Source organism: Dendropsophus ebraccatus, chromosome 1 (genome assembly GCF_027789765.1).
Source record: "Dendropsophus ebraccatus isolate aDenEbr1 chromosome 1, aDenEbr1.pat, whole genome shotgun sequence".
Taxonomy (NCBI): Eukaryota; Metazoa; Chordata; class Amphibia; order Anura; family Hylidae; genus Dendropsophus; species Dendropsophus ebraccatus.
Window position 1 is genome coordinate 111,805,054 of NC_091454.1, and position 7,794 is coordinate 111,812,847.

A 7,794-nucleotide genomic window follows, 5' to 3' on the forward strand; every position below is an offset into this window, starting at 1 on the left:
CATGCGATGAAAAGTTATGAGACCATGTTGTGAGTGCAGCATGGCTACATGTTGTATCATCACGGCCATGACTGGAATAACAGATAATAACACAGTAAATGGGGTCAGAAGCTTCTGTCTCTGTACTGTGTAGCGGTGCTGCAGTTACAGGTCGTCACCACTACACTGTGTACAGAGACAGACTGCTTCTGGCCCCAGTCACCATGCTAAGTTTAACACCACCACCCCATACTGACTAATGTCACCCCATACTAACTAATGTCACCCCATACTGACTAACACCACCGCATACTGACAAACAACACTACATATTGGCTAATGTCACCACTGCTACTGACCAATGTCACTGCATACTGACCAATGTCGCCGCATACTGACCAATGTCGCCGCATACTGACTAACACCACCGCTGCTACTGAATGACATCCTACACAGGTTCTGTACTCCATATACATTACAGTGCAGTTACATCAGGTGACTCACAGGGGGCATCTTCTCTGATCAGAGTTATTCCCTTTTAATTTTCTACTCCATCTGCCTTGGGCCATTAGAACTTCTCCGAGCCATGAATCCACAGAATCTGACAGACAGACATATTAGACTCCTCACTCTTGCACCATCCTAATCTCTCTTCAAACTGCACATCTGTATTGGCCCCTTCACACCCTCGTTTAGTAGGTAGACTGACTCTATTTGATCTCCCTTATAGTATATGTCCCCCTCTATGTAGCCCCCTTTATGGATGGACCCCTCTCCCCCTATGTTGTCCCCCCTTCAAAGATGGCCCCCTCTCCCCTTATGATGTCCCCCCACTTATAGGTGGCCCCTTCTCTTCCCCCCCCTTTAAAGATGGCCCCTTCTCTTCTCCTCCCTCCCTTATAGATGGGCCCCTCTCTCTCCCACCCTCCCTTATAGATGCCCCCCCTCTCTCTCCAACCCTCCCTTATAGATGCCCCCCCCTCCTTATAGATGGCCCTCTCTCTATCCCCCCTTATAGATGGCCCCCTCTCTCTCCCACCCTCCCTTATAGATGCCCCCTCTCTCTCCAACCCTCCCTTATAGATGGTCCCTCCCCCTCCTTATAGATGGCCCTCTCTCTCCCCCCCTTATAGATGGTCCCCTTTCTCTCCAACCCTCCCTTATAGATGGCCCCTTCTCCCCCTCCCTTATAGATGGCCCCCTCTCTACCCTCCCCCTTATAGATGGCCCCCTCTCTACCCTCCCCCTTATAGATGGCCCCCTCTCTCTTCTCCCCCATCCCTTATAGATGGCCCCCCTCCCTCCCTTATAAATGGCCCCCTCTCTCTTCTCCCCCTCTCTTATAGATAGCCCCCCTCTCTCTTCTCCCCCCTCCCTTATAGATGGCCCCCTCTCTCTCCCACCCTCCCTTATAGTTGGCCCCCTCTCTACCCCCCCCCTTATAAATGGCCCCCTCACTTTTTTCTCTCCTGTTATAGATGGTCCCCCTCTCTCTTCTCTCTCCTCTCTTATAGATGGCCCCCCTCTCTTCTCCCCTCTGCCTTACAGATGGCCCCCTCTCTCTCCCCCCCTCCTTATAGATGGGCCCCCTCTTTCTTCTTCCCCTTCCCTTATAGATGGCCCCTCTCCATTCTCCCCCCTCCCTTATAGATGGCCCTCTCTTCCCCCCCCCCCCATGCAAAGCAGATAAAAAATAAGAAAAAAACCTCACCTAACAACCCGCTCCCCCGCCGAGCCTCTCTCCTGCTGCAGCCTCCATCTGTCCCCGGCAAATGCGTGGCTGCCGGGGGTGTCCCATCCTATCCCTGGTGGCACACGTATCATAGAGCTCCCTGTGCGCCGGGGCTGGGACTTCCAGCACACGTGCGCTCTCTGTACTGGAAGTCACAGAAACAGGGAGGTCTGTGATGCGCACGCTGCCGGGGGTAGGATGGAACACCCCCGACAGCCCGCATCAGCCGGGGATGACTTGAGCGGTGTGGGCCCCGCTGATCCCGCGAAGCTGTCGAAGCTGATCCCGCTTTCCTCCTGGCCCAGTGACTCTTTATACCTATGGTAGGGGAAAGGAGTAGCCGGGTCAGAAGGAGCATGGGTCTGGCCCCCGGAGGCCACCTGCCATTCTGGCATTTGCCAGAAGGGCTCTATGGCCAGTCCGGCCCTGCTGGCACACTATGACCACTACATCACCTTACAGTGATTGGAAAATAAAATAATATCCACTATATAAAGAGCAATATTCTCCCTCAGCAAGGACAATATAGACGTAGATCCAACTGTACACAGATTCTGCAGACTTTATAATCGAATACAGTGCAGTTACATCCATTGATTCACAGGAGGCATGTTCTCTGTATGCAGTGCTGATTCTAGCACTTCTGCTGCCTGAGGCGAAAACTGAAATGGTGTGCCCCCATAATTTGGCCCTGACCTTCATGATGATTTCTTCCAACCACGACTTCTTTCCATAGAATCTGTTAGACATACATTTTAGTTTCTGCATTTTTCCCACGCTATCATCTCCTTTTCCCCACCCATAGTGTCCTAAATAGTAATGAAGGTATATAGGTGTCCCAAGTAAATAGACAAGTGAGTAAAGAGTTGTAGAGCCCCCAATAGACAAAGCTATTGACCATTAGGTAGATCTGTCCCCAGTAGTTAGAGCTGTCCCCTGGTAGGTAGGGGTTGCCTTCATTAGGTATAGCTGCAGCTGTAGGTATAGTCCCCCCTAGTAGAGTTACCTCTATGAAGTCTAGTTTCCCCCAGTTTTGCTGTGCCTAGTTAGATTAGTAGCCAGGGCTGCCCTCAGTAGGTATATTTTTTCCCTAGTAAATAGTTCCCTTTCTTGTTAAAAAAACAACAAACAAACATATACTCACCCCATCATATCTCAGTCCTGGGATCTGCAGCATGGACCTTCCCACCAGAGCACCCAGTATACTGGAGGAGGAGCCTGGGAAACACTTTACCGCTGCGGATACTTACTACAGTCATGGCCAAAAGTTTTGAGAATGACGCAAGTATTATATTTTCGCATGATCTGGTGCCCTCTGGTTTTTATGTGTGTTTGTCAGATGTTTTTATCACATACAGAAATATAATTGCAATCATATTATGAGTAACAAAAGCTTATATTGACAGTTGACAGTCTTGATGATTGACCACAAGTTCTCAATGGGATTAAGATCTGGGGAGTTTCCAGGCCATGGACCCAAAATCTCTATGTTTTGTTCCCTGAGCCATTTAGTTATCACCTTTGCTTTATGGCAAGGTGCTCCATCATGCTGGAAAAGGCATTGTTGATCGCCAAACTGCTGTGTTTTTAGGCTGTGATTTTATGCTCCGAATAAGCTGTTTTCCAGATGTCCCAAACAATCGGAAACGGGATTCATCAGAGAAAATGACTTTACCCCAGTCCTCAGCAGTCCACTCCCTGTACCTTTTGCAGAATATCAGTCTGTCCCTGATGTGTTTTCTGGAGAGAAGTGGCTTCTTTTCTGCCCTCCTTGAGACCAGGCCTTGCTCCAAGAGTCTCCGCCTCACAGTGCGTGCAGATGCACTCACACCTGCCTGCTGCCATTCCTGAGCAAGCTCTGCATTGCTGGTAGCCCAATCCCACAGCTGAAACACTTTTAAGAGACGGTCCTGGCACTTGCTGGTCTTTCTTGGGCACCCTGGAGCCTTTTTGGCAACAATGGAATCTCTCTCCTTGAAGTTCTTGATGATGCGATAGATTGTTGACTGAGGTGCAATCTTTCTAGCTGCAATACTCTTCCCTGTTAGGCCATTTTTGTGCAGTGCAATGATGACTGCACGTGTTTCTTTAAAAGATAACCATGGTTAACAGAAGAGAAACAATGATGCCAAGCACCAGCCTCCTTTTAAAGTGTCCAGTGGTCTCATTCTTAATCATGACAGATTGATCTCCAGCCCTGTCCTCATCAACATCCACACATGTGTTAATGGAGCAATCACTGAAACGATGTTAGCTGGTCGGGCTGCAATGATGTTTAAATGTGTTTTGGGGGATAAAGTTCATTTTCTAGGCAAATATTGACTTTGCAAGTAATTGCTGTTAAGCTGATCACTCTTTATAACATTCTGGAGTATATGCAAATTGCCATTTTAAAAACTGAAGCAGTAGTCTTTGAAAAAATTAATATTTGTATCATTCTCAAAACTTTTGGCCATGACTGTAGCTAATGATGTCCTCCTCTCTCTTCTTGTGACACTGGTCCCTGCCGCTTGTTTCCCCTTCTGCATTTGATCATGTTCACTTTGTGCACGCATAAAGTGTGGTGCACATTGCTCTTGAAAGAAGCAGCTTGAGGCAGGCAACAGGAACCAGCGTTACAGGAAGAGAAGAGGATCCATTGGTGGGCCAATGCGACACTGGCAGCCTGCATCCATTGGTCTGTGTGACCCACGGATTGCCAGCTGCTGCACTTAACCAATTCGGGGCACAATATAGTGCCAAGGGGAGCCTTGCGACAGCTACCGCTGCGACCACTGTAGCTACACCACTACTTCATAAATTGTTAGTGCCCAAAGGTGAGAAGTCACTGTTTTTTTCATACGGCAACCGATGGCCTTAGTAAAACTTGAAACCTTGCTCTGTAGGAATGCTGTATATTTATCTTCTGCTGGTTGTTTTATTTGATCAGTATCACTTCTTCTTTCTCAATGCTTGAAAAAGTACAATGGATACTGTAGTTACTGAACAGCCGTGGGTAAATGTTTGTTCTGTACTTCCTCTACATTACAAAAGGGTATATTTAAGTATTTCCAAAACAAATATAGGTCGGTAAATTTTTTATCACGTTTCCTGAAATTCTCAGGTGATAGCCTTATTTGTTAATTGCCCGATTGTACACTGTAAAGTGCATACATTTACTTCTTCCTCAATCGGGGATCGACATTTAACCCCCTGGATGCCATTGACATTGGCATCTAGACAGATGCCAGCTCTGTTTTCAAATCACCCGACACAAAGCTAGTGTTAGGTACTTAGAGAGGCAGAGATGGCAGTCAGTGACCTACTGAAGGTATAGATCAGTCATGTCAAATTCTGGCCCGCGGTGCCATTATTTTTGGCCCCCCAGGCAATTTAGAGTTTGACTTACATCTGGCCCACCATGGCAACTATATAAGAGACTATGCGGGAGGGCTGGCTACTATATGAGACTATGGGGGAGGCCTAGCTACTATATGAGACTACTGGGGAGGGCTGGCTACTATATAAGGACTAAGGGGGGAGGGATGGCTACTAGATGACACTACAGGGGAGGGCTGGATACTATAAAAGAGACTATTGGGAAGGGCTGGCTACTATATGGAACACTTGGGGGGCTGGCTACTATTTGGGCACTACTGAGAAGGCTGGCTACTATTTGGGCACTATTGGGAAGGCCGGCTACTATATGACACTAGAGGGTGGGCTGGCTACTATAAAAGACACTATTGGGGAGGGCTGGCTACTATATAACAGACTATGGGGAAAAGCTGGCTACTTTATAAGAAAATATGGGGAGGGCTGGCTACTATATAAGAGACTATAGGGAAAAGCTGGCTACTTTATAAGAAAATATGGGGAGGGCTGGCTACATATGAGACTACAGGGGAGGGCTTGTTACTATATGAGACTATTGGGGAGGGCTGGCTACTATAAGGGACACTTGGGGGGCTGGCTACTATTAAGGCACTATTGGGAGGGCTGGCTAATATGTGGGGCAATTTTGGTTGGGTTGGCTACAACATGGGGCAATATTGCAGGGTTTGCTATTACATAGGTTTGGGTTTAATCATATCATAGCAATTATCATGTCACACCACTGACAGTGCCAGGAACACAGCACGCTGCTCTGACAGTGGCAGGAACACAGCACGCTGCTCTGACAGTGCCAGGACTGACGCATTTGCGCTTCAATAATTATCAAGGTTGGCCCGCGACTGTCCAATTTTTTAATTTTGGCCCACTGTGTATTTGAGTTTGACACCCCTGGTATAGATGAACAAAAAGTTTCTTTTTGTTTCAGATTCAGTGGGGGGGGAGGGGGTCTGGGATTGTGCAGGGTGTTGCATGGGGTTTGGAATGATATCCTAAGCAATTTTTGCCTCATAAATGTCAAGATGGCCATAGTTAGGTTAAATTGACAGCGACACATATGTACAATGTTATGTCTCTTAGAAGGCAAGGAAGAAAAAATGTAAACAAAAATTTGAAAGGGAATGGTGACATGTTCCTCGGTGCTTGGCCATCCTATGAACAGGATTGCTGTTCAGCATACAGAACAGGATGAGAGTCTGGCGGAGGGGGTGACTTTGTTAATACTGTACACTGAACAATTTTACTATAAGGGCCAGTTTACGCAGGGTAAAACTGGTGTAATTTCGCGGTGGAACTCTCCGCAGTGGAATCCCTTCAGCCTCCGTGTCATACAAGCAGTGTATGGGAGGGCTCGTGCCTCTCTGCTCGGAGGAATTGACATGTGGGGAGAAAGGAGGTGTGCAAGCCCTCCCATAGACTGCCTGTGTGACACGGAGGCTGGCAGGATTTCGCTGCAGAGAGTTCCGCCGCAGAATTCTGCCAGTTTTATTCTGTGTGAACTGCCGCTAAAGTGTCAAACTTTTGCATTTTGACCATAATGTTACAATTCTCTTGTATTTGATTAATAGCTTGTAGCAATAGCTGAGCAACGTTGGAATAATGGGAAACATGATCAGTGGTAGGGATGGTCCGAACCTGCCGAGGTTCGGGTTCGAATGAACCCGAACGCTCGGCAGTAGATTCCCGCTGTCTACCCGCTCCATGGAGCGGCGGATACAGTGGGAGGAACGCCTGGAAAACTCGGATACACCCTATGGGTATGGCTGTATCCCAGTTTTCCAGGCGGTCCTCCTGCTGGATCCGCCCGCTCGACGGAGCGGGCAGACAGCAGGAATCATTACCGAGGGTTTGGGTTCGTACGAACCCAAACCGAACTCTGTTCGGACCATCCCTAATCAGTGGCATTGTACAGATATTTGACTTTTGTCAAATATGTGATCTACTGTAATCTAGAACCTATCCACAGCATTAACTCTTGATTCAATAGGAAAAAGGGCAGATTACTGGTTTTGGAATATTTTAGTGATGCTAATCTCAGGTGGATTACCTTTAGATTCCAGATCAACCAAAATAGAAAATCAATTCATTATGCAATTTATCAATGCATTTGTTATCTGAGAGGCCAGAATCTGTGCCAAAAAAATGCCTTCTTACAGTCACATCCCATACAAATTTAGTAATGTCCATCTGGGTAGAAAAAATATTAGGAGAAAGACCCAGTCCCAAACATAAGAGTTGAACTTGTTGTGAATGACAAATTCAATGCATCCACCGTACTTTGCCAATCTAGGTTTCCTTCAGTTGTCTGGTGTTTATGAGTTTCCTCTCTCCACGTCTCCCCTGTTTTTTTGCTTTTCTATGAAACTTAGTTTTTATATAATAAGTTGGTTTCTCATTGTGAGTATAGGTGGTACAACTGCAATAGTAAATCTCATTGAGTCATTGACTTAACAAAGTCATATATGGAATGTAAAAATGTATAAATCTATAGTTTCCTTTGTTTGCATATTCAGAATTTATTATAGAATATGGATTGAAAATGGAATCAACACTTTTTTTTATTTAGCCAATAATGTATTTGTTTTGGCAAAGTGTAAATGGAGTTTCCAGGTCCAGATATGTGCCAAGTTAATTGTAAATAATTATGGGTGTTGCCATTATAAGTTTATATTCTTCCCAGAGAACCTGCTGATATGCTGTAGTAGCTAAGT